Genomic DNA, 21,231 nt, shown 5'->3' with positions numbered 1-21,231 from the left:
ACAAGTTTTAAAATCATGTACTCAACTCTGTGTAGTGGATTTGTCACAGCCGGACTTGTTCATTTGGTAAATCATGTTTTTTTTTTTTTTTTTTTTTTTTTTTTCGTTTTTTGTGTTGCAGGGTTTACCCCCACACCCTATTGGGATAGGACTATTCCTTACGATTGCGCACCCTAAGTCCATGGGAATTTTCCAACATGCAATAGGGAAAGTAAGGAAGCCACCAAGTATTGACCTTACAACCAGAGAGAGAGAACCTTTGTCACTAGTTTTATCGTTGAGTCGATGCCCTGGGTTTTGCCACGCTTGCTTGTCATTAGACACTTGTGTGCATACACTCTAATCATATTGGGCTAAGGAGTTGGCAGTTGGGTCGTGACAAGGAAAAGCTCACTAACCATGACACATAGTAGGGGTGCAACTCGGATCGATTTGGTTTGATTTTAGACCAAATTGGAACTAAACAGACATAGATCATTCCACTATATAAGAACCAAAACAGAACCAAAATGCCATTGGAACCTAACCACTAACCACTCAGGTTCTATGGTTTGTCATAGTCTACAAACTTTTGGAAGTAATATATTTTTAAAGAAGAAACAAACATGTAATAAACATAAAATTTCAAATGATAAATCATTAATCTATCCATAAAAATCATTAATTTATAATATAAAAAAAAGAGTTATTAATTGATGTCTTAACTCCTAAAATAGTTCATAATAAATTTATATATATTATATAAGGGTTTCAGTTCTCAAACCAATGTTCAGTTCTATACAAACTTAATCTGAGAATTGAACCAAATTGATCGGTTCTCCATTTTCTTAATCTAGAACCGAACCGCAACTTGTTCCAAACTGAACCAAACCCATAAACCACCCCAAAACCATGGGTTTATTTTGATTCTCGGTTTGAACCAGACCAAGTTGCACCCATAACACATAAAACCAAAAGTTGAGTCCAATCATATTGGGCCTAGGGTTGGATTGTAACGACACAAAAGCCCAATAACTATGACACATATATGTACAATGACAAAGAATAAGCGCTAGTCAAATGGTTTAAAAACCATCAATCAACCTGATTATTTTGCTAATGGACCACAAATCTAAACAAGTATGCCTAATAGCAGTAACGAAGACATGTGGTTTGGGGAATATTACACCACTCCTGGAGTACAGGATCTACAAGTGTTAAATCAATGCCACGTGGATGCCTGCCATGACGAGTATTGAGTTAATAATGTGTGTTTCTGTGTATTTTGAAAGTGATCAAAGAAACAACAATGTCGGATTCGAATCTGGATCCACATGACAACATGGGAGCAAGAGATGTTAATCGCGTCGCTCGAGGTGAACAAGCTCCACGTCCACCTCGTGAACCCGGTTCAATTACTCAAGCTCCACCCGAACCGCCAACCAATCCAATCAAAGTACTCTCTCTCTCCCTCTTGGTTTTATAAAACCGGAATGGTATGAATACCGAGTTGAATCGTCCGAGTCATCTCGTTTTGTATTTGTCAAATTGTTTAAAAGTAAATCAATCTTGTCTTGGATGGGGACGAATTCATGAGATGGACGATTCATGAACTATTTAGCCTGGTTGCTTCCATGACCGGGATGACTCACTCAAGTCATCTCGGTTTTCAATGAGTTTATTTTATTTGAATCGTTGATGTCTTGATGATTGTGGGAGGAATTCTTGACACGGACACGTGGCTCAAATAAGGGCAGAATTAATGATTTTAAGGTCGGACGGACCGCGACTTCTGCTCGGTTTATTAATCTCGACGGATGCACGGATTCGAAGCTCGGAACTAAGCCATCAGCCGATGAAGTGGTCCGGGCAATTGTAGTATAGGTCGGTAGGACAGATCTGACAGATGTGCCAATGATAGACAGTCAGTCCTGACAACCCACGTCATGTCAGATCAACTCTGATTTTCTCAGAAGTAATAGGGCAGTTGCAACAACTCCTGCAGCTGACATGTCAGGGAGTGAGCTAACTACCCTAGGTCACCTCAGAGGGTGGCACGAAAAACGATCAAGTTTAACGCCTATATAAGGAAGAAAACTATGGGTAAAAGAGGTTCGAATTCTTCTTCTCTTAAAAACTACACTGATCGATTTGTCTAACTTGATCGTCGGAGTGGGCTGATTTGCAGGTCCGCCCGAGCTGAGAGAGAAGGAAAGTGTAGAGCAATTTTGTGCATCTACAATTTGGCGCCGTCCGTGGGAAACTTACAGGGAGAAAAACGACCAAGATGGGAAGGGCTAGAGGCGAAAACCGTGGAGAGCCATCAAACCCGCTACCAGCAGACTCGCCTCCAAACGCGCAAGACCCAATGCTTGCAATGTATAATTTACTCACGGAGATGAGAGAGGAAATGCGCAGGGGGTTAGAGAAACAAAATGATGAGATAATGAACATAAGGAGGGAAAATGAGGAGCTCAGGCAAAGGCTAGGTGAGCATGAGGAGACCGAAGAAGGCCCAGGTGCAGAGCGAAGTAGCGATCATATTGTCCGAGCGTCAAGGACGGAGGTAGACTGGACCGAAGATTCAGCAGCAGTAAAAACGCAACAAGGAAGCTCTGAAGTTAAAGAAACGATGACGAGGAAGGAAGTGGAGGAAATGCTCAAGAGAAGGGATGAGGAATTCGCCCGAGGAAAGGATCCCGCACAAAAGGTGCGGAATGCAATTCGGGAACTCAAAGGGACACCATTCTCGTCGGTGATAATGAAGTCAGAGCCACCCAGATCGTTCCACATGCCGAAGTTTGAAACTTATGACGGAACACGAGATCCTATGGACCATATACAACACTACAGAAGTCAGATGGTGTTGTACCAGAACGATGATCCATTACTCTGCAAGCTATTTCCGTCAACCTTGAGGCTCGGGGCCATGATGTGGTTCCAGGCCTTACCAGCTGGGACCATAACGAATTTTTCCGAGCTAGAGGAAATGTTTGTTGGGCAGTTTGTTCACCTACGAAGGAAAAAGGTCGGAGTTAACACTCTATTTAACCTTCGACAAGAGTCCGGGGAGAGTATTAGGTCGTTCGTAACTCGTTTTCGAACAAAAGCCCTGGATGTAGAAGGCATGGACGAGGCAACGGCCTGCGCAGCGTATATCGCTGCGGTCGTCCCGGGGACACGGTTGCATGAATCCTTGATCAAGTCTGACCCAACCTGTCTGGAAGATTTGTATGCAAAGGTGGAAAAGTACATCCTGGTGGAAGAATCCGTAAAAGGCAGGAGACGAAGCGCTCAAACAGTGGCCAACAGCGAAGGAGGAATGGACGCTACAAAGGTACCTGTCCACCTCGGAGGGGAAGGAAGCAAGAAAAGGCGGAGAGATTTGAACGAGTAGTCGTGGTGGAAGAGAGGCCGGGTATATACCCCGCTCAATGAAAAACTATCCGTGATACTGAGGCACATAAAGGGGGAACCCGACTTCGTTCAACCACCACAGGGGTATAAGGGGAAACCGGGAAAACCGTATTGCGAGTACCATGAGGCTGAGGATCATCCTACTGAGGACTGTTACAGGCTGCGCCATATCATCCAGGATATGATCGAAGCAGGGAAACTGAAAGGTTATGTCTCGACGGGAAGAGGAAGAAGAGGGGAAACTGCCCAGAGAGCCGAGCGGAAGCCCGAACAAAGATGGCCGACTAAAGGAGGCCGTAGAGGGACGGAAGAACGCAGAATAGTCCACACCATCACGGGGGTGCTGGGGGCCGAAATGCCATCTAAGCAGGTGTTGCGGGAAAGAGTAAAAAAGATCCGACATATGGTCGGGGTTAACAGTGTGGCATCAGGAGTACGGATAACAGGAACGACGAACAACGGAGCTGATTCCCGGGCAATTGTGTTCACAGAGGATGACCTGAGGGGAACAGCCAGGCCCCATCAGGACGCATTAGTAATCGCGCTCCCAGTAGGAAACGTCGAGCTCCGTAGAATACTGGTGGATTCGCGAAGCGCGGTGGACATTCTCTTCCTAAGCGCGGCAAAGAGGATGGGAGTCTCAGGGAGTCTGGAATCAACACCGGCCCTCGTCTATGGGTTCAATGGTGCTCCGAGCAGTTCGGTAGGGGAAATCACACTCCCGGTCACTGCATGACCAAAAGTGGTAATGACAAGATTCGTGGTAATAGATGTGGATTCAGCCTATAACGCGATCCTGGGGCGAAGGTGGATACACGAGATGAGAGCAGTCCCGTCAACCTATCATCAAGTTATTCGTTTCCCGGGTAAGAAAGGGATAATGGAGATCAGGGGTGACCAGGAGATGGCGTAGAGGTGCTTTCACCTGGCCTTGAAGCAAGACCGAGGCCATGAGGCTATTGCTCAGAAGAAGAGGAAGGTACCCCCAACTGGGAATGAAGCTTCATAGCAATTACAGAAGCAGCCGCAGCGGGAGCAGCGGGTAACAGTTGAAGAAGTCGAAGTCGTGGACCTCGGCGATGATGGAGGACAGCTAGTTAGTATTGGTACCACAATGTTGCAGGAGGAGAAGGCAGCACTGCTCCAACTTCTGCGGGCAAACAAGGACGTGTTCGCATGGTCATTGGAGGACATGCCTGGAATAGACCCATCGGTAGCGTGTCATAGATTAAATGTCGATAAAAGCTTCCGACCTGTTAGACAGAAGCCAAGGAGGCTGTCTCCGCGCCTTAGGCAGGGGGTAAATGAGGAAATCGAGAAGTTTTTAAAGGTCGGGTTTATCAGGGAGGTAGAGTACCCAGAATAGATAGCGAATATAGTGGCAGTACCGAAAAAGGATGGGAGGGTGAGAGTGTGTATTGACTTCACGAACCTAAATAAGGCGTGCCCAAAGGATAGCTTCCCGCTGCCAAGGATCGATAGGTTGGTCGATGCCACTGCTGGTCATGAGAGAATGTCATTTATGGACGGATACTCGGGGTATAACCAGATCCCATTAGCAGTGGAGGACCAGGAACGAACATCATTCATCACCGAGCAAGGGTTGTTTTGTTTTAAGGTTATGCCGTTCGGCTTAAGAAATGCCGGGGCCACTTATCAGAGACTCGTGACAAAGATGTTCAAAGGATTGATCGGGAAGATCGTGGAGGTATATATCGACGATTTATTGGTAAAAAGCAAGCGAGCAGGGGACCATCTGATAGACCTCAAGCAAACTTTTGATCGGCTGAGGAGCTTCGAAATGAAGTTGAATCCGAAGAAGTGTGTCTTCGCGGTCTCCTCTGGGAAATTCCTCGGGCACATTATCACCAGGAGAGGCATTGAGGCCAACCCAGACCAAATCCGGGCGTTGGTGGAAATGCCGAGCCCCACTAACCAAAAGCAGGTGCAGAAATTGGCAGGGAGAATAGTTGCGCTGAACAGGTTTATCTCCAAGGTATCCGATCGATGCCGTCCGCTCTTCACGTTGTTGCAAAAGGAGAAGAATTTCGCCTGGGGTGTGGAATGCGAGGCAGCGTTCAACGACCTGAAGAGGTATTTAGGGCAGCCACCGATCCTTAGCTTTCCGGAAGAGGGAGAGGAGTTGGGAATTTACCTGGCAACTAGCTCATCATCAGTAAACTCGGTTCTCTTTAAAATCGATATGGGACGGGAATACCCCATCTACTATGTCAGCAAAACGTTGGGCTTATCGGAGATGAAGTACACCAGGACGGAGAGGGTGGGGTTGTCGCTCGTCTACTCAGCACACAAGCTCAAACCTTACTTCCTTTCACATCGCATCCGAGTTGTGACGGACACCCCGTTGAAAGAGATGATGCATAGATCCGAAAAGTCGAGGAGGATGGCGAGATGGGCTGTAACCCTCGGCAAATATGACTTACAATTCGAGTCCCGGACATCAATAAAGGGACAGGTATTGGTAGATTTCCTTGCTGATTTCCCGGTTGAGGATCCGAACTGGGTAGAGTTGGAGAACGAAGACGAAGGGGCGGAAGAAGTGGAGTTATGGGACAAGCTGGCAGGGTGGAGAATTTTCGTCGATGGATCATCGAATTACTCAGGCTCGGGGGTGGGAATAGTACTTGTAACGCCAAGCAACGACAGACTGGAAAAGATAATCAAGCTTGGGTATGGGGCATCAAATAATGAAGCTGAGTACGAGGCAGTCATCCACGGGCTAAGAATGGCAAGCGAGTTGGAGATCAACCGGGTAAGGCTATGTACCAATTCCCAACTTATAACAAACCAGTGCAACCGGAAATTCGAAGCAAAGGACGAACGCATGGCGAAATATCTAGTCTCAGTCAAGCGTGAGATTAAGAAGTTCGACCAAGTGGAGATATGCCAGATACCCAGGGATGAGAACAGGCATGCAGATTCGTTGGCTTACATTGCCTCAATGCTAGGAGAGATGGAAGGACGGACTTTACCGGTGGAATACCTGCCTAAAGCAAGCATCGAACACGAGGAAAGGGAGTGCGCACAGGCTGGAAGAGCCTCGGGATGGATAGAAGAGTTCACGCGGTATCTCCACTCAAAGGTTCTGCCAGCAGACAAGGGAGAAGCCAGAAAATTGCTTCGACAGGTCGGGAAATATACTCTCGTTGGGGAGGAACTGTATAGGATGTCCTTCGGGGGATCACTTCTCAAATGCCTTACTAAGGACGAATCCGAACTCATAATGGCGGAAATCCACGAGGGAATCTGCGGTAATCATTCGGGAGGACGGTCGCTCGCCAATAAGGTTATCAATCAGGGCTACTTCTGGCCAAGGATGCAAGAAGATTGTAAGAAGTACGTAAGGACCTGCGATCAATGCCAAAAACATGCCCCTATGCATTTGCAGCCGGCCAGCGAACTCCACCCTATGAAGTTACCCTAGCCGTTCTCGATATGGGGAATGGACATTGTTGGACCTCTACCTTGGGGAAAGGGGGGTAAGCTATTCATCCTAGTAGCTACAGATTATTTTACTAAATGGGTGGAAGCTGTTCCCCTGACACGGATTCGGGAGGAGGAAGTTATCAAATTCACGTGGGAACACATCATAACGCGCTTTGGGATCCCTTATGCGTTGATCTCCGACAACGGAACGCAGTTCAAGGGCAATCGCGTGCAGTCGTACTTCAAGGAATACGGAATCCGATCGCTGCAGTCATCACCAAGATATCCACAAGGAAATGGTCAAGCTGAGGTATCCAATAAGACAATCCTCGAGAACTTGAAGAAGAAGCTGGCGGAGCACAAGGGAAGATGGGTAGACGAGCTACACAGTGTCCTATGGGCATACCGGACCACAGTAAGAAGGGCAACAGGTTTCACTCCGTTCGCACTAGCCTACGGAACGGAAGCCGTTATTCCAACCGAGATACAGGTTCCTACAACGAGGACGCTAGTGGCCGAGACAGAGTTCAACGATGAAATGGTGGCTCGGAATTTGGATTGGTTGGATTAGACGCGGGAAAGGGTCATAGAAAGATTGGCACGGTACCAACAGGTGTTGAAGAGGTCTTATGATCGGAAGGTACGTCATAGGGAGTTCAAAGTCGGCGATATGGTGTTACGAAAGGTATTTTCTAACACCAAGGAAGTCAATAGTGGGAAGCTCGGTAGCAACTGGGAAGGACCATACATTGTCCGTAAAGTCGGGGAAACAGGCGTGTACTACTTGGAGACATCGGCGGGGGACGTAATTCAATCACCATGGAATGTATTCAATTTAAAGAAATATTATCAATAAAGTCATCTTTGCCTATGCATGCCACTTAAGGGAAAGCCTCGGCCCCTCCATAGGAGCCGAGCCCAACTGAGGAGTTGGTCGGAAGGGAAAAGCCTTGGTCCCACCACGGGGACCAAGCCCAACTGAGGAGTTGGACTAAGGGAAAGCCTCGGCCCCTCCATAGGAGCCGAGCCCAACTGAGGAGTTGGTCGGAAGGGAAAAGCCTTGGTCCCACCACGAGGACCAAGCCCAACTGAGGAGTTGGACTAAGGGAAAGCCTCGGCCCCTCCATAGGAGCCGAGCCCAACTGAGGAGTTGGTCGGAAGGGAAAAGCCTTGGTCCCACCACGGGGACCAAGCCCAACTGAGCAGTTGGACTAAGGGAAAGCCTCGGCCCCTCCATAGGAGCCGAGTCCAACTGTGGAGTTGGTAGGAAGGGAAAGGCCTTGGTCCCACCACGGGGACCAAGCCCAGCTGAGGAGTTGGTCTAAGGACAAAGCCTCTATTCCTCAACAATAGCCGAGCCTAGCTGAGGAATTCGTTTGAAACTAAAGACTTGGTCCATACTAAGGAGTCTGATTCAGAGTTAGAGTCCCAGTTCTTCACTGGCATCAAGCCCATGCTAAAATGCCAAGATCAAGACGAGATCTCTGTCTTGAACAAATGACGAGCCTAAGGAGTTAGGTATAGTTAATTATTTCGGGGTTTTGTTTTTAGCAATATGCCTTAACTTAAAGGCAGAAAAGAGAAAGCAAACAAAAAAAAAACGGAAGGCACAAGAGTTGACACAAAAAATATATGTTTATATACTTCCATTAGGATTACATATGAAGTTACAAAACTGTGCTACAAAGAAGGAAAAAAGAAAACTATTCATCCGCATCAATCGCTACCACGGCATCTTCGGGGGCTTGGATGTCAACTGGTGCAACTGGGGCTTCGAGACTCGGCTCGGCAGCAGCGGTTGGTATAGCTTCCGGGATCACCTCCGGCCTCTTTGCAGCGGCCTCGGCTTTCCGTAGCTTCGCCTTTAGCTTATTATAAACTGCCTCCCAGGTTTCCTCTGAAGAGTCCAGCTGGGCCTGGAGAGAGTTGAGCTGATCTTGAAGTGTTCTTTCCTGCTCTGCCTCCTTCGCCTTCACCAGCTCTTCCAGGGAAGAGATCTTCCCCTCCGCCAGAGCTAGCTTATCTTTATTCAGCTCCAGCTCGGATAGTGCACTGTCCAAGCTTGATTGGAGCTTCTGGGAATTGGCCGCAGTCGCATTCCTTTCAGCCTGAAGCTGAAGAACACAACCTTCCGCGGCCCGAAGGTTATCCACAGAAGTGTCGCGAGATTCAACGAGCTTGGCCATGGCGTGTTGAGCCTGATCAGGAAGGAAGAAACGGCGTTAGCAGGATGAAAGAGCGGAAAAGATATAGCACATTAGAAGAAATGAACAAGTAACTTACCACGGCCAAGGCTCAGAACGCGTCGCGTGAGAATTTCGCCGAATCAGCTGCAAAACTTCGACGAACCTTCTCGACGTCACACGGGAGCGCGGACGCATCGAAGATTGCCCGGGCTATTTTCGGGTCAGATAAGGCAGAGTCTTTATCAGACACCGGCCTCCCCCGGATCATGGGTTGTACCACCCATGGAGATGGAGGGGGCAGACTCCCCCTCTGCGCCGATCCAGCCGAGGATGCCTGGGATGGCTGGGCTGGATGGTTAGATTCCTCGGGTGCGGGAGGTGGTGGCAGCTGGAGCATCGGGGCCGGAGAGCGAGGCCCCCTTCTTAACCTCTTAAGAAGAGGCTGATGGTCATCCTCTTCTTCTTCCTCGTCCAGAGCGGCACGCCCCACCCCGGTAGCTCCGGTAGGAAGGGTGGGGGGAGCCTCGGCAATTTCCTCCTCGGAATCTGAGCCGAGGATTGGTGGGGGGCGCTTGGATTGGAGCGCCATGTCGGATCGGCGTATGGTGGGGGGGAGAAGAGCGGTTACTTGGTAGTAGAGTTCGGGGTTTGAGAGAAGATGGGCGATCACCACCGACTCCCCCGGGAACCTATCCTTGCTCGGATCTGCAATGTCGTTCAACCAATTAAAAAAAAAGGGGGGGGGGCAGGTCAGGAAGCAAGACGGGAACATTTAGTAAAGCTCACCTTGATGGTTGAAGGATGAGAAGGCGAGAGGGGGAAGCTCGTCCCCTGGAGCATTTTCCCATTGCCCGGCCATCTGGATCGGGAACAAGAACCACTCCTTGTCCGAGTCCGGCAGCTCGACCAAGGACGGCTTCCCTCTCCTCTTCGACAAGTAAAAGAAGCCCGGCCTGTTCGGGCACTTCTTTAATGCGAACTGGGCTTTGATGTCCCAGAGCCCGAGTTGGAGGCCCTCCTCCAAACCACTGTTCATGTGCTCGAAGGCACTGATGAGTCGGAAGAAATTTCCGCTCATTTGGCCAGGAGCCCTCCTATAAAAATTTAGGACCTCCCGAGTCAACCTACTTAGAGGGACTCTGAGGCCTGCTTTTAGTTGCCCCCAGTGCACCACCGTGGTACTGGGGGGACTACCTCTGAGCAGCGTAGCATCGTCCACATAGGACATGCCCACGCTGTCAGGGACACCGAATGTGTCCCTAACTAGCTCAAGGGGAGGGTAGGCGGGGGAATAAGATTTCCCCCTGGCCATGAATGGAGTGAGAAGGAAGAGGGCAGAGGCAGAGGAGAGGGAGAGACCTTGTTTTGGTTACCTTATTCTCTCCTCCTGAGAACCCAAAGGCCTTGGGTGATTGAACGACTGGTGGCGCGAGGGAGCTGAGAAGACGCAGCAGGGGCACAAACGGAGACGCTGGCAAAGGCAGGGAAGGCACGAGAAGGCAGAAGGGCAGAGTAACGGCAAGGCAAATGAGAGTGAAAATGAAAATGAGAAATGGATGGGGTATTTATAGGCCTGAGAAGCCTCGAGATGCGCAATTGAAATCAACGGCTGAGACCTCTTAAGCCAATAATGACGAGGCATTAATTGCTGGGAGATCCGATATGACCGTTCGAAATTCTCACACAAATCAAGCCGTCTACAGAACACCACGTGTACTCTGTGCAATAATTGCGCCGTTCAAACCAACAGACAGGACGCACGCTACGATAACAGCCCAACCGACCGCCGCCCTTGAAAAGTGAAAAGGCTAAGTAACGATTCGCCATAAAGACATCATTAATCTTAGCTGAGACCCAATGAGAGGTACCCATGTGTCAATTTTCTAATTTCTTATTAATATTCTCGAGTACCCGATCATTCTGACCGAGCCCCCGAGAGGGGGTATTGTGGGAGGAATTCTTGACACGGACACGTGGCTCAAATAAGGGCAGAATTAATGATTTTAAGGTCGGACGGACCGCGACTTCTGCTCGGTTTATTAATCTTGACGGATGCACCGATTCGAAGCTCGGAACTAAGCCATCAGCCAATGAAGTGGTCCGGGCAATTGTAGTATAGGTCGGTAGGACAGATCTGACAGATGTGCCAATGATAGACAGTCAGTCCTGACAACCCACGTCATGTCAGATCAACTCTGATTTTCTCAGAAGTGATAGGGTAGTTGCAACAACTCCTGCAGCTGACATGTCAGGGAGTGAGCTAACTACCCTAGGTCACCTCAGAGGGTGGCACGGAAAACGATCAAGTTTAACGCCTATATAAGGAAGAAAACTATGGGTAAAAGAGGTTCGAATTCTTCTTCTCTTAAAAACTACACTGATCGATTTGTCTAACTTGATCGTCGGAGTGGGCTGATTTGCAGGTCTGCCCGAGTTGAGAGAGAAGGAAAGTGTAGAGCAATTTCGTGCATCTACAATGATGATGATGATAATGATCAGGTGGAGGAGATGAAAACAGCTCCTTTTGATATTCGTTTCCCTTGCACCAATCAGACTCGCCATTGCTTTACATGTTACATCGAATATCACTAGTAAGTCTCTTTTGTTCAAAATTCATTGAGTCGACTCAAAATGGTTGAATCTTGTGTTACTTTAGTTGACTCGTGAGTTAAATTGCGTTTTCGAGTTTTATAATATATAATTTGATTCAGGTGTGTACGAGCCAAGGGAGGGAACACACCAGAGTCCGAGAAGTTTGCTCGGTATTATCGATCACTTTGTCCGTCTGAATGGGTAAAAATAAATAAATTGATCTTCTATGTTAAAGTTGCTCTCTATCTGTGTCTTATCATGCCACGTGACACTATTTTGTTGGGCCCAAAGACCTTTGAATTTTGGGTCCACGTTTACTTTTTGATGGATCTATCCTACGACCATGAGTGGTATAAGTATCTGGATCGGGTCCTAATTAGGGCAAACTCAATTTGATATACAAAATCTAAATAAACTTTATATATTTAAATAAATATATAATATAATTTATATATTTTTTGTAGATGCAAAAATTTGTACAACGTCGAGATTTTCACTATTTGATTGATTCCTCACTCCTATGCTCTTGGGTGTGCTTGCAACTAGGGGTGCAAGTTAATTCAGTTCAAACCGTGAATTTTGGGTCGGTTTGGTTCGGTTTAGACTAAGTAACGGTTCGGTTTCAGGTTAAAAAAATGAAGAACTAATAGGTTTGATTCGGTTCTCGGTTCAAACTTGATAAATAATCGAATCAAATTGAGATCTGAACCAACATATTATTTTAAAATAAAATATAATTTTTTTTCAAAACCCTAAAGAATAAGTTGTCTTATTCTCTTTCCCTCTTCTACTCTCTCTCATCTCTTGCGACTACGAACTGCCTCTCAATTTCAACGACTGGGGTCATATTTCCTTCTCTCTTTCTCTTACAACTTGCAAGGCGTGCGGTTGCACGTGTGCGACTGCGGGCTACCTCTCAACTCTAGCGATCGGTGAATCATCCCTCCCTCTATGATTTGGTTGTTTTTATTAATAGATTTGCTCACTTGCCTATCTCTTCTATACTATTGAGTGTTAGTTAGATTATTTTTTAGTTATTTTTTTATTTATTTTTGAAATCATAAAAAAACATTATTGTTTTGAAATAATTTCTCTGTTTGTGCTCATGTTCTCTATTTTCTTGAAGGAGATCTTATTCTACTTTTACCCTATTTTATTATTTTAGTTTCTATTATCTTATTAGCACTTTACAAATTTTTTCTTAAATATTAGATAAAGTTTGGTAAAAATAGGATTTTTTTTATTTAACAAAAGAAAATACTAGATGAAGGTGTTGGTGTTGGTGTTGGTGTTGCTAAGGTGTTGGTAATATACAAAAGGGCTTCTACATGTACAACTTGTTCCCTAGGATCACTTACTGAAATAATCCCAAAAAATAATTCAACAAAACTGCACATTTTACTCTTGTAATCAGAATAACAATAACAAGCAAATAAATATATAATCAAAAAGCTCTAAATCTCAATCTCTACAAACTCTAAAATGGGGTTTTGTGATTGAATTTTCACCTTAACAGCCATTCCTGTTCGTGGGAGAGGGAATGAGAGAGTGAGAGTGGGAGTGAAGGTTTCAACGAATGTTTCAGGCGAGAATGAGAAAGTGGGATGTAGTTGCAACTAGAGAGCAAGAGTGAGAGAAAATGAGAAAGTGAGAGAGAGGGTTGGACAGAACTCTCTGTTATTTCGTTCGATTGGATTTAGACGAGAGAAAATGCGAGAGTAGGAGAGTGAAAGAGAGAAAGAGTGAGGGAGAATGAAAGAGTGAGAGCAAAAACGAGTGAGAGAGAAAATGAGAGAAGATGAAAAGAGATCAAGGTTTTAGATTGAGTTCGAAAAGAACTCTTTAATCTATTCTGTCGGGTTTAAGAGAAGAGGGAGTAAGCACTAATTAACTATATTTAGAGGGATGGCACTGTAATATATAAAAGTTTCGACGTTTAAGTTAAATTGCGCCAGGATTTAATCATGTCTGTCAGATCACATTATATCGAACAGTCCAAAAATGTTTGCTAAAGCGTAGGGTAAACCGTGAGGCACAGAACAGGAGATATATATATATAGATTTAACTTGTGTCCTCCAACTTGCACACATTGAAAACTCTAAAATAAATAATAAAAGAAAGCTGCTATTACCACACTAACTTTTACTAATCCCACACTAATGCATAAATAAATCACCAAAAAACTACACATATTTATATTTTAAGCTAACATCTTTATTCGAGAGTCAAGACTATATTGACAAAAAGGAATGGTAGTTTCCATGGTAACAAGTTAACTAAATCTACACAGAATGTTGAAACTAAAAAGTAATATTCTCCAAGAATTTTCTGAAAGTTATGAGATTTTTTGTGAACTTGGTCCTATGGAATAAATCTTTCACATATCAATAATCATTTCACCAAGTAAAGAAAATATTAGACATCTGATTGCAAATTGATCTTCTTTTCCAATGATTTACCTTGCTGAATTTAGCAAAATACAACGTTCAATCAAGGACTAATGGTAACAAATTTCAACACAACAATTAATTGTTTCCTGGCTTGATATAGTCAGAAAGACTAAAATCAATAAGCTTCATTGAAGCATCTTCATCTCTGGTGGTAAAAAGAAAATTCTGTCAAGCAGAAAGAGCAAAGAGTATTGGTGGTTAAAGGCATAGAAAGAACAATTAGAACACATATGAGACGTGTGAGAAGTTACATGATTGATTAGCATCTATTGCATAAGGAAGTGGATGAATATGATTCCACACCTTAAAGCTTGTAGGCTTCATTGTGATATAAATAGGGAGTGATGCAACTCCTTGAAAATTGCACTATGGGTATACCCTCCTTGGTGAAACTATGGGAAATTCTTCGAGGTATTCAAATGGCTCTTGATTCTCTCATATTGATAAGGTTTTCACTGGACTGGACTGGACCTCTTCTAATGCGGTTGATTGGATGAATAGAAGAATTGAGAAACATAGAGAGCATTGGTAGTATCAATATCATTACAAGTTTACTTGTTTAATATTATGTATGATATGATAGCTATAGATTTTTCATGTAAAAAAATGTGGGCTTACCTCAAAATATTCAATAAGCTTACTTGAATGCTGACCCAAGTGTCCAGTGTAGATTACATGTCCTCCACTTTTCATTAAAATCAATTGTGCATAAAAAATACACATGTTTCTATTAGTGACTTATATTGTACCACATCTGCGTAATGGGACAATAAAGAAGATAATTGAAGTTTTTATGATGTCTACCAACAAAATAGAAAAGTTATGATGATAATCAGATAACAGAAATTGGAATTACACTTTTTATTATGTTGAAATAAGTTGTTCTCCCTAACAAATACATCAATAATATACTATTTGTTGTTGTATTAACTCATCAAATGCTTCAAAAATACGTGTAACATATAAGTAGATATTTCACTTAAGATAAATAAAAACAAAAATATAAGTACAAAAACATGGAGATTGAATTTTTGACTACCTCCTTATTAAATAGAAAAATAGTGAATCAGTCTAAATAAAGGGTGAATAGTCCTACAATGTAAATTTTGGTCTAACAACGTGAAGTGCTCATGAACCATCAAATTTTGGTCTAACTACGGTCGCCGACCATCGCTATAGGGTATTTTTTTCAAAAAATAATATTAGGTCTTTAGCTATGGTCACGACCATCGCTATAAGAACTTTTGAAAAAAAATTAATTTTACACCTGCACCCCTCACATGTTGCTGAATATTGGAAATACCCTATGTTTTGAAATTGATGACCTAGACCCCAACTAGCAACATGAAAATACCCAAATGCCCGTCGTCTTCAACTTTCATAAATCTAACTATATTCTGAACCACCTACTGTAAATTATCTATTGTTAGTAGGTAAAATCAAACAAATGACCTCCAGTGAAAAGGCATTTGTATGTGACACATGCAGCAATAGGCCTGCTCCCAAAGAATCCCAGGTCTTGTGAAATGCACTTTATCAATAAGTCCTGGTTCTCCTATAGAAACAAAGCAAATTGCAAGAATATATCACCAAAAGGAAATTAATCCTCAAAAGGTGGAAATTTAAATCCAAAATCAACATAAGGTGTAGGGAGGGCATGATCAAGGATACATTGCAGCAAAAATTCCAAGTGTTTCTTACATGTTGCTTCTTATTAAGCGATTTATGTAGCTTTTCCTCAGTTTCTAGCTCCCGTGGATTAGATGCGGAAAGACTCAAATCCTAAGAAATTTATTAGATGGATGAAACACAATATATTGTTTTAATTTACTTTTTAAAAAAATACACCAAATGCATTGTATATCTCAAAGTAACAAGATTTTCTTATTGATGTCATCTTCATTTCGACATTTAGAACATTTCCAGTCTCTGGAGTCCTCTACCAATTCATAAAGAGCCCTCAAAGATGTCTTCCATGAAAAATATGTGAATATTCAAGAAAATATGCAATGTATTATGCCATTGGTACTTGAATGATGGTTGTCCTTTGCCGTGAAGCTAAAGCTTTACTAGTTGGTGAAATGACCAGTGCTTGCTAACGAAGTACTTGATTCTCATACTCCATATTGGAAAGTTTCTCTTCAAGCCTAAGTCATTGAAACAAATCTCAACTTTAGAAAGATTGAACAGCTTATCCCCCTCATTTTCACTAAAGGTCCCCACAGTAAGCTTTTCTTTGGAAACCAATTTGGTGACACTATGCTAAAGTGCAATATTGTTATATAAATGAAATCATACTTATATGAGAGGAAAGAGAATGATCGATTTCTACTTACAATCATATGTCATGAGCCTAATAGATGGAAATGTTGGCTTTGTAACAAAAAAAAGGCAAATTTATTATTAAAAAAATGAACATATGTATCAATGACATTCCACTTTCTAAGAATTTTGTGTTGGACATTGTGTCATGCTTGCATGTCAGATGCACGTCAACTAATTTTTTGTATAAACGATAATTTATTTAACTATTTTGTTATTGATATTTGAATATGACGTAGTACTAGTTGATGAGACTAGAGAGGACGTCAATGTAAAACTATAATTATATAAAAATGTGTTGCAGTCCAAGGATTTCAAAATTAGTAAAACCAAGACTACATTTTTGGAATGTAACATTGAGTACTGAAACCCATGAGGAGAGTGAAGTGTGATTGGGAGTATACTTACACCACATCGTAATTGTTTAATGATATCTAAGTTCTAAAAAATAGTACGTTTGAAGACATTGTTTGGCTTCACACATCTGATGTAATGAGGCTCTGTTGAACTCAAGGTTTCCATTAAAGATTGAAGTTGTAACTACATTAAAAACGGTGTCCTTGTCAAAATATCAGTGAGATGATAGTTATGGTACAAGTTAATTGTGTATAGAACGTTTATGCTCAAGTATCACATGTACACAAAACCATGAAAAGCATGCTATAGAGAGAGAGAGAGAGAGTGTGTGTGTGTGTGTGTGTGTGGACAAATCAAGGAAGCTCAAGAAACCAAAAACCTGTCGTCAAGCCAAAATAGAAGATAAAATTAATTAGTAGGTTGCTTTAGAGCAAGAAAATTTAAGTCAGTTGGCCTTTTTATAGCTTTTTTTATCAATAATTTTATAGCAAGTAAACGAAAAGTAACCAACATTAAAAACTAACATGATCAAATAAGAAAAGTGGAACCAGATTCCCTTAAAGCATGATCCAATTGAAGAAATTTTGGATGACTTCGATGATTCTTCAGGCAATGGAGGAAATAACCCACCACGAAAGGGCACTTTAAGGCAATCAATAAATCTTGATGTTCTGCCACCACATAGTCTTTGTTTTTGCCCAAAAACCGATCAGCTTGATATAGTACCTATAGAAATAAATAAAAAAATCATAATATAAGTAGTGAAAAATAATAATCATGTTAGTAGAAAATGAACATGCATATAGAGGCAAAGACGTGTACCTCTGCAGCATGGTGACATATAGTAAAATTAGTACATGAAAGCTTTGGCTTCATGAAGCTTTTATTATTTTTAAATGTCTGGTACAACTTTTGGGCAAAAGTTTCATGCATTGACTTTGGGAACATGCTGCATGAAGCAACCAAAAAAACATGAATGAATGAGGGGAAAAACTTTTGTTCATAACAGAGTTAATGTATGCACATTAGGAAGTCAACAAAGGTTCAACCAAAAAATTGTAGTTCAAAAAATAGAGCAAAAATAAAACAAACAGAATAAGACCATTGGCTTCATACTAGGCTTCATCTAGAAGTAAAATAATTCCTCCAAGTTTTTGCATAAAGATTGCATCAGATGGGCAACAAAAATGTGTGAATACATCATGAGATCACAAAAGAACAATTAACCTACTCCTTGTATAAGACAATTTTAAGCAACATGTTTTCTCTAAAGGCATGCAAAGTGCTATAGTGAACTACATTAGGAAATAGTTGAGAACCTTCTCAATCAGATCCAACACATCTTGGTTGTCAACAAACTCTATGTAGCTCCAATTGATTTCCTCTTTCGTATATTCTTCTTGCTTCATTTTAAAGACGTGCTGCCAACACGCAACCACAATAAGTTACAATTGAAGAAGGATGCAAAAAAGTGATATCTAAAATAACCTAACATACATAATGAGAAAGTAATTTGCAGCAGAATAAATAAACATAAACTCATACGAAAGAGAGAAGAGAAAAATCCCAGTGTTACATAAACTCTTTACTAATCAAACAGGCGAGAGTATATTGTTTTAGCTAAACCATCCTGACTAACAAGAGCAGAATCGGGATCAAGAGTTCTTGTAACAACTTCTTCCGGTGTCACCATTACACATTTAATCAATCGAGAATAGATAAATTATCCAATGCTTTACCTAAAGACCAAATGTCCAACTTAGAACCGTATGGATTGTTGACAAGAGGCTCAGAGCAAGTATAAGTATCTTAATTATCAAGACTGCATTGTTTCCTTTTTGTGCCTCTTGTTTTGCATCACTCAATAGAACTTCCAAACGACTGGCTAATCGGTCCAACTCTTTAATACGTTTATTGGCAGGTGAACGAGTTTCATGCCTCGATTGTGCATCCAATCCAAAACAAGTAAAATTAGAACCATAAATAAAACATGTTATATATGATGATATTGGTTCCAAGTGCCCCAAGATTAAGGGGAGTCAATCAATCAAACACACTATCAAAGATTGTATAACTACGATTTTCTATTCATGATTAAATCTAATTTTGTTTCTTCTTCTTTTTAAATAGAAGACAAGAAACTGTAAAAGAGAGGAGAAACAACTCGGCCTCCTCTTTCACCAAATCTGACATGTTGGACAAATAATTTGTAGCTACTTATTTTTATAATAAATGAGGCTTCATCAATAAAACAGCATGCCCATTTAGGTTATCTAAAAATTCAGCATTATTGCTCAATATTCATGTAAATTGTATATGTTTTTCCATATAAGTTGATGATCCATGGCAAGAGTTTTTACGATAGACACAAGATATAATGTTATTACACCAGCCTCCACCCTATCATAAATACATTATTTGATGTAAAGTTTGCAACCAATAAAATACACATGCAATGCACTTTAGCAATTTAGTCAATTTCTACGGGTTTTCATTGGCTTCATATTGGTAAAACATCAAAAGGAGAACACTATTAAACTTATATACTAACATTTTACATGCTTAGTAAAAGAAGTTGGCATAGTACAATACTGATACCGGTAATGGAGTCTGTAGACACCCCAATTTGAACGGGCCCATACTCGATAGGGGCCAAAAATACATATTTTTCAATAAAAATTGCCAACAGGCCTCAAAGGCCTAAATCAATCGAAATATGGCATTTGGATCGAATCGAGGCCCCTGAGACCTTCTAATGGTTTGGTGGGCCCATCAAAGGGATTTAACATACCCTACACCTTCCCAACCTTCACCGCTCCTCTCTTATATCCCGAAATACCTGATTTTCAACGAAATTCTCCAACGGGCTTAAAAAGTCCGATTTGCCAACACGTGGCATTTTAATCAAACCAATGATTTTAAAAATCTCAAAAATAAATAAATTAAATTAAAAAATGAGACTTGGGACGCCTACCACCTCCTATACCCTCCACCTCTCCACTTCCAAATCCGAAAAGACCCTTAGCCCACCTAAGGCCTATAAACCCTCAATCCTTCAAAATCAATCTCTCACATTTCCCCCCTAACCTAACCTAAACTTGATCTCACATCACCTAAAATCTAAAACCAACATAAACCCTCATAACCATTTCCAAGACAACTCCCAACCAATTTCTAAAATTCAAAATTATTTCATAACCCAAGCCCAATACACTAAAAAGCCCACAAACCCTTATCCATATACAATTCACATCCAGCCCATAATCCTAATCCACAAACCACTACCAACATCAGCCAATCACCATCTTGATAATCAAATATGACACATGTCATCACCCCGCATCACCTCCCTCATCTACCCACACATCAACTCATCACCTTTTCTCTAAAAAATCATATCAACCCACACCCTCCCCTAACCTATTATCATCATACCTCCTCTTAATCTACCATCATCATTTCCTATAAATCCATCTCTACAATCTAAACCTACACCCATCCTCTCAAGTCAAACACTCAATCTCTCCCATCAATTAAACCTAAACCCCCAACCTCCATACATCTTGCCACATGTCACCATCTCTCTCACCCTCCCAACCATCCTTTTACATCATCCATTCTCTTAAATCAAATACTACTCAATCAATCAATCATCCTCTTAAACACCCATCATCTCATCTCACGAAACACTCCACCCAAATGGTTCGGGTAAGATCCAAATCATTTGGATCAAAACACAACTCATTTACTCTCATTACATAATTACCCATCTCCCAACTCCTAATTTCATACCCCCACATTTAAAACATATGTCATCCTCTACTCTCCCACACTTCACCCTATTATACCCCTAAAATACCCTCCCAACATCTATAAAAATCCCCTCCTCTTCTCAAAAAAAGATCCCAACTCTCACTACCAACCACTATTCCCAATTCTCACTACAAAAAAAATACTACAAATTCTCTTCTCCAAGTCTTACAAAAAAATTACTATACTCCACTCATCTCTCTCATCATCTTTTTTCTACTCCTTCAATCATACAAAAAGTTACTGTAGATATGTGGATTTCATCGTTACAACGACCACATCTACGATGAATATGAGTCACCACCATTCATATTGTAAGTGGGTGTGAATAGTCACCCGATGTACATTTGTCAAAAAATTATCATTTTGACATTTTAGTGACTCACAATGAATAAGGGACTAATCAAACCTAGAGATCGAGGTAAGCGGCTTGGTTGGAAAAAAGAGAATATGTTAGGCACCCCTTTCTCCCCGCCATGTGGCGGTAAAAAAAAGTGTCACGTGGGTGTATTTGTACCGTAGAAAGGGATTACTTTCAGCTTGATCATAGGGTCACTTCATTGATGGAAATGACCCTTATAGACCTTTAGCCTTGGGGTCCACTCATCATAAACTTTAAAATAAAATGAAGGGGAGAAGGATGATAGAAGAGGAAGGAAGAGAAGGTTAG

The 21,231-nt window shown here is 42.2% G+C and overlaps 1 long non-coding RNA gene across 1 annotated transcript; it reads left to right on the top strand.

Moving 5' to 3' along the window:
* Nucleotides 1–109: 109 nt before the first annotated feature.
* On the top strand, nt 110–12,699 carry LOC147391421 (uncharacterized). Its single transcript, XR_015182990.1, has 3 exons — nt 110–1,435; nt 11,529–11,620; nt 11,741–12,699. It is a non-coding gene; the product is annotated as an uncharacterized LOC147391421 (long non-coding RNA).
* The last annotated feature ends 8,532 nt before the right edge of the window (nt 12,700–21,231 follow it).

The sequence above is a fragment of the Akebia trifoliata genome, chromosome 11 (genome assembly GCF_017979445.1).
Source record: "Akebia trifoliata isolate Shusen 1 chromosome 11, ASM1797944v1, whole genome shotgun sequence".
NCBI lineage: Eukaryota > Viridiplantae > Streptophyta > Magnoliopsida > Ranunculales > Lardizabalaceae > Akebia > Akebia trifoliata.
This window is presented reverse-complemented; position numbering and strand designations above follow the sequence as displayed.